Genomic DNA, 6,751 nt, shown 5'->3' with positions numbered 1-6,751 from the left:
ACGGTGCGTCCTCGAGCGTGTCTATTAGACACCCCTAAGGGGGCTGGGGGCCCTGCGAGTAGGGCGGGGTTACTGCCTGCAGCACCCTGGGGTACTCTTCACCACTCCCTGGGCCACCGCTGCCAGATCGGCACGCAGTGACAGGTTTTGACACACCCCACGGTCCGGGATGTAGCCCATCTGGGCACCCAAGTTTGGGACTCAAAAAAACTTTCTTGTGGCAAAAAAAAGAAAAAAGAAAAGAAGGGGTGGGGTGGGGGGAGCAACCAGCCAAACCACAACACAAATCTGCCGTCTTTTAGGCAATCGATGTTTGTACTTGTGCATATCGGAACTGGAGCCCTGGCCCCCTCATTCCTTGAAGCCAGTGGAGCTTGGGCAAGTGTGAAGCGCTGGAGCTGCTTAGCATCCCTTGAGCTCTCTTAACTTTCCCTCCAGCCCCAAACTGGGAAAGGGGCAGCGGAAGGCTTACCTCTCTTTGATTCAGAGAACCAACCTTGTACGACGTGACAACGCTCTTCACCGGGGCATTTTAGTTACTTCCTCCTTCAGGAAGCTTTCCTGGAAGAGTGGAGAAACCCTGTAGACTCACTCGCTCAGATCCCATATACCAGAGGCCTGCTTCCCTCTCTCTACTAAAAATAGCCACAGGGAATGTTTTGTATGTATGTTCTGCTGTAAAGATGTACAGCCAGCTTGTCATGCTAAGTAATGGGGAGGGGAGGAGAGGTATTATGGATAATTTCAAACAATGGACGCCTCGAATCATTTATATTTAGCTAAGGAATGCAGCCAGGGAGGCTGACTTTTGCTCCGGCTTCCTACTCCATGCCTGTGCCTGGCAGGGCTCCCGCAGCTGGGCCGGTCAGGGCTGGGCTGGGGGAAGGGCGAGGGAGGGATGGGGTGGATAAGACATGAAGGGTCATTCAGGTCTGCACTCACTCAACTGAAAACCTGCCATGGGCTAGGCCCCCTGCATAGCCCAGTGGACCCGAGTAGAGTGGCATTGTTGTTTGGTTTGACTTGATCGGCTTTTAGGCTTCTGGTGAAATCAAAGGAGCCCTTCTTGAGGGTCTCTCCTGACAATATGTCTAAAGTGTGTATGTAACTCTTTCCAGGAGCAGAAACTCTTACCTTGCTCCTGCAAGATTTTAGGTTGGCAGAAAAAAAGGCAGAAGGTAGGGCCGCACCCACCCCTTTCCCTGACGGCTACCATCTTCAAGTGCTCAGGATGGTTTATTACATTCAATGAATCAATGGTGGTTACATGTTGGGCTGCGATCTGGACGGTCAGCAGTTCGAAACCACCAGCCACTCCGAGGGAGAAAGTCTGGGCTCTCTACTCCAGTCAACAGTTACAGTCTTGGAAACCCACAGAGGTTGGAGTGAGTCAGCAAAGACTCGATGGAAGTGAGTTGTTGTTTTGTTTTTATCCTTAGCGAGTGAGGTAAAACCAAACCACTGCCTTCCAGTCATTTGGGACCATGGTAACCTCCCTCTGCGACAGAGCAGAACTGCAGCCCCAGGGTTTCCCAGGCTGAGGCTGTCATTCTGATGGGAGCAGACAATCAGGTTTTTCTCCCTGGGTCGAGTGATGTGTGGAATCTGTTGACCTTTCAGTTAGAAGTTGAGCACTTAACCATTGAGCCACCAGGGCTACCTAGTCTCTGGTTCCAACTCTCGCTGCCATAAGTCTATGCCAACTCCTAGCAGCCCTATGAGGCAGGGTAGAACTGTCCCTGTGAATTTCCGAGACTATAACTCTTTACTGTCTTTCTCCCATTGAGTGGCTGGTCGTTTTGAATCGCTGTCTTTACCGTTAACAGTCCAACTTGAAAGTACTTTGACACCAGGGCTGCTAGCAGGGCCCTTTAAATCTATGAACAGATAGTTAATATTAATAGCAATAATAATCACTGCTTATAAAGGGATTTATAATTGGCAGAGTGCTTTCTCTGCATGGTAGCTGTATGTAATCTTATTTGATCCATATATAATCTTGTGAAATATGTGTTATTTTTAATTGCCTTCCTACAGGGCAGAGGGTGAGGCTCAGGGGAAGAAACTTCTCTAAGGTCACAAAATGCATGACAATGCTTCTGACCCCTCCTGCCATATGCTTTTTCTTGTGCCGTGAGGCCTCCCTGCCGTTCCTCAGGATTTGGTCAGTGGGGACGAAGGCTTGGATCCTAATCTTCTAGGCCCCACACTGGAATTCCTCTGCTTTGGAGGGTTAAAGAACTCTTTGAGTTTCCTAGACTGTAACTCTTTACGGGAGTAGAGAGTTTCTTTTTCTCTCCTATGGAGCAGCTGGTGATTTCGAATTGCCAGCTTTGCAGCTGATAGCCCAACACTAACCCACTGTGCCACCAGGGCTCTTGGAAGGTTAGAGGATTAAATTGTTTCTAGAGACTTCCAGCTCTGGAATTCCATGGTCTAACTGAGGAAGAGCAGGTAAAAGAGATCAAATAGTTAACAGTAGGAGATGATTACAGTGGTCACTTAACACATTCACATGATTAAGCCCTTACTCCTGCTTAATGGAGTCCTTGGGAAGTCCTGTCAGTTCTTGTGCTTGGCTGGCAATTGAAAGGCTGAACATTTCCCCCCACTCAGAGGCACCTTGGAAGACAGGCCCGGTGATCGACTTCTGAAATTCAGATCATTGAAAATCCTTTGGAACCGGGTTCTGTTCTGACACCCCTGGGGTCTCCATCAGTTACAGCTGGCACATGTCATTGAGGAATTGATAAGAGAATTGAGGGGGTGCAGACTAGCTAAGTAGAACTTTGGGGTAGCTGGCAGGAGTGCACTCCTTCCTCGGCACTCCTCTGGCCCCAGTGCCAACTGCTACTGGTGGGTGAATGAGCGAGTGGGTGAGGCCTTGGGCAAGTGCCTTCACATCTTTGAGCCTCAGCTTCCTGCTTGCAAAATGCCGATAACAATGCCCAACTCTCAGGGCTGCTGGAAGCAGCAAATGAGATAATGTATGTGAAGCATGGTAGCTTAGGGCCTCATACACAGCAGGTGTACAGTAAATGGTGCCTGTTATTTATAACCTAGCTGGGGAGACTAGACAAATATGCTTGCAACAAGAGAGGACAAGACTTCGTTTCTTCTATCATTAAGGCGCATGCCGGCAGTGGTTGTCTTCTCTACTAAGAGGGAATGGATTGAATACAAGCGCTTTAGCCTGGCACCCACCATCCTTCCCGTCAAGCCCTAGCCTGCCTGTCTAGCCTTCTCTCCTACGCTACGCTCCTCCCGCCAGGATCCGCCTGCATTACCAGCAGACCCATCTTCCCAGCAAGGCTGCTCATGTCTTTGTGGCATGGCTCACACTGTTGTCCCTTCCTCGGCTGCTCCTCCCCATCTTCTCCCCGAAGACCCTGCTCCTGGCTGAGCAGCTTTGTGGAGCCTCTGTGCCTATTCATCCCCAAGCATCTCTTTTTCTTTAGAACTTGTATGGCCTTTTCTGTCTCACTTCTTTCTTGCCTTAAAAAAAGTCTATGTGTATATATATATATATATGCATATTTAACAGAACATTTGTGATTTCAGCCTTTTTAACATGTATAGTTCAGTGACATTGGTGATGTTCATCGTGTTGTGTAACCATCAGTATTACTCATTTCTCAATTGTTCCTTTACTGACGCTCACTACCCCCCAGTAAGCAATGACTCTCTTCACCTCCCTCGCACCCACGGTGACAGTCTCTGTACATCTGCTTCTAGATGTTCCAGATAGGCAGGGTCATCCGCTACCTGTCCCTCGGTGAGAACTAATCTCCTGGCCTTTCACTGCCTGGAGCGATCCTTACTGCAGTTCCACACACACTTCATATAGGTGTCACGTGGACAAGAGCCGGTGCTAAGTTCTGGTGATAACAGGTTTTTACAAAAGATTGATCACAATCCTTGTCTTCATGGAGCTGATCATCTGGGGAAGAGTTGAGAAAGGGATTCTGAAAAATGACAGTTGAGAGTTTGAAATGAGTGGCTTATGAGCGCAGACTCTCCTATGGATTCAGCTTGTTGCTGTTGATGCTGATGCCCAGAACGCCCAGATTGCCGCATCTCTTTCCCATGGAGCTGCTGCTGGTTTTGAACCACTGACCTTTTGGTTGGCAGCTGAGTATGTAACCACTGCACTGCCAGGGCTCCACATGTGCTTTCCAAGAGAGGACCACATCACCCTGGCGGGTGAGTGACGTTTCATGCAGCGGGTGGTGGCTGACATGAATCTCACGAGTGGCTTGCATTTCAACACACGGGAGGAAGCAGCGGCCGGAGGGCAGGTTCTGGGCGTGTTGGGGTGTGTGAATCGTCCAGCTTGGCTACCATGTGGGATGTGGAGGGTAGCAAATGGAGAAGAGGCTGGACGGGGAAACGATGGCTGTGCTGTGGCAGGCTTCAACTATCCACCCAATGAACTTCATCTGTCTACTCCTCCAACCCAGAGAGACTGAATGAGCACCAGTGCATAGGTCTGCGCAGGTGTCGGGGGGACAGCAGCCAACCATAAGAGGCTGTGGATCAGTAGGGGCTGCAGAGGGAGGTCTGAGCACAGCTCGTTAGCTGCCACTAAGTTGTTCCCTGATTCACGGTGACCCCACGCATAACAGAATGGAAATGACCCAGTTCGGTGCCATCCCTATGATGGGTTGCGCATCCAATTGCTGTGACCCATTGGATTTTCATTGGCTGATTTTTGGAACTAGATCACGAAACCTTTTTTTCTTAGCCTTGTCTTGGTCTGGAAGCTCCCCTGAAACCTGTCAGCATCGTAGCAACCTGGCAGCTCCCCCCCACTGCCCCTCCCCGGCCGGCGAGTGGTAGCTGTACATGCGGGGCACTGGCTGGGGCTTGAGCCAGGTCTTCTGTATGGAAGGTGACCTTTCTCCCATGGGACCACCAATGGCCCGAGGACACGGCTGGAGGGGGTTGCGTTTGGGGATTATGGGGAGTGAAATCATGGTCGGGGTCTGACCAGGCAGCTGTGAGAAATGGAGAGCATGGAACCAACACGGGACGTTTTGGAAGGTTTGAGAACATGTATGAATTGATTGAATGGGAGCAGGAAGGAAAGGCTGCAGGGCATGCTAGCTAAATTTGAGCCTTGGGAGAGTCAAGATGGGCTGCCACTCCTTGTTTCCACGGGTCTCAGGTTTCTCTAACGAGACTGTAAGCCCCTTCAGGCCCTGGACTCCCTCTGAAACTGCCTCTGGAGTGCTCTTTCCCTTGGTGCCCGCTGCTGCCTGGCCAGCGGTCCCGAGTAGGCACAGTGAGCATCCTTGATGGTCTCAAGAAGTGAAGCTTGCACTTTTTAGAACCCCACGTCTGCATGCGCAGCGGTATTTGTACACAGCCTGGCTTTCTCCAGAGTCATGTTTCCGCAGAGAGTCAAATGTTTCCTGTCTATTAATCTCACACCCCAAGTTAACTGCCCTTTCAGCTTCTGCTGCAAGTTTACTTCTCACTCGATGGCCATTTCCCACAGAGAAACCAAGGTTTTATTGCCCCACAAGAGTAACTCTGAATGTGGTAGAGCTGAAAAGACCTCTTTTTGGACCTCTAGCGCAGCGGTTCTCACCCCTCCTAATGCCGCAGCCCTTTCATACAGTTCCTCACGTGGTGGTCACCCCCAACCATAACATTATTTTCATTGCTACTTCATAACTGTCATTTTACCACTGTTAAGAATCGTCATGTAAATATCTGATACGCAGGATGTGTTTTCATTGTTACATATTGAACATCAGTAAAGCATAGTGATTCATCACAAAAACAATGTCATTATATATTGTGAAATATTTCTTTCTAATGTCAAATCAATGAAATTTTGTCTTGAAGCATGGTGTAGCATGGGGAGCAGTCTGCATGCCGGGTACTCCTATGTGGGCGTATCTGCATGTGGGCGCACCCACCTGGAGACGGATAGAGGAGCGGTGTCTCGGTTCCTTAGACCATGGGAAATAAGTATTTTCTGATGGCCTTAGGCAACCCTTGTGAAAGGGTCGTTCGACCCCAAAAGGGGTCGCGACCCACAGGTTGAGAACCACGGCTCTAGAGCTAAGTATGCATGGCATATGAATCAAACTCACCTCTCAACAAAGTACCTGCTTTTACACACCTCTGAACTGTCCTCCGGTCAAGTAGCCCAAGTTGTAAATGGGAAATCCTTGGGTGCCAAGGTCTATTTCAGGTACGGCAAATAGGCAGCACAGGTACTGCTGCTTTACAGCTGCCCACAACAGACATCGCTAATCAGTTATAGTTGTTTTTCCTTCTGAGCCAGAAGGTGCCCACCACCAACTGACTGGAGTTGGCACAGGAGCTGAAATTTCTTGGCCATGTCTGCCCTTCTCTACTTGTTGAATGAATGGATTCTTGACTGGGGGCTGGCACGATTCACCCTAGAGTGGTTTCACAACAAGGTGACCCAGTTTTTCTCCCTGCCCCCTTGCAGGAATATCCTGGTATCCTGTGATCCGGCAGCAGCCAAGGCGTTTTCTGGAAATTCAAAGAAAACAGGTCAGTGTCATCTGCATCCATTGTATGGCCGAGCCTCTGAAAGGCTGTGTGTTATGAACTCTGCCCACAGCCGAAATCTGTTGCCCTTTAACTGTGTACTGGGGTGGATAGAATGAGATGTTGACGTATTCTAGATGTGTTTCTGCTCTGGCGCTTGACTTTGACTTTGTAAGCTCCTTAAATTGGGCTCTGGGCACCAGGAGAGAATTGCCCTCTC

General features: G+C 49.6%; 1 protein-coding gene across 1 annotated transcript in view; it reads left to right on the top strand.

The window, feature by feature from the left end:
• The first annotated feature begins 6,474 nt into the window (after positions 1-6,474).
• The window catches only part of TSPAN9 (tetraspanin 9), a 245,098-nt gene continuing 244,821 nt past the window's right edge, over positions 6,475-6,751 (top strand). Inside the window, exon 1 of the mRNA XM_045295905.1 lies at positions 6,475-6,534. The gene's annotated coding sequence lies outside the window, so the exon portion shown is untranslated. The remainder of the gene's footprint in view (positions 6,535-6,751) is intronic.

Source organism: Echinops telfairi, unplaced genomic scaffold (genome assembly GCF_000313985.2).
Source record: "Echinops telfairi isolate 266 unplaced genomic scaffold, ASM31398v2 ScPeMD7_6273;HRSCAF=7185, whole genome shotgun sequence".
Taxonomy (NCBI): domain Eukaryota; kingdom Metazoa; phylum Chordata; class Mammalia; order Afrosoricida; family Tenrecidae; genus Echinops; species Echinops telfairi.
This window is presented reverse-complemented; position numbering and strand designations above follow the sequence as displayed.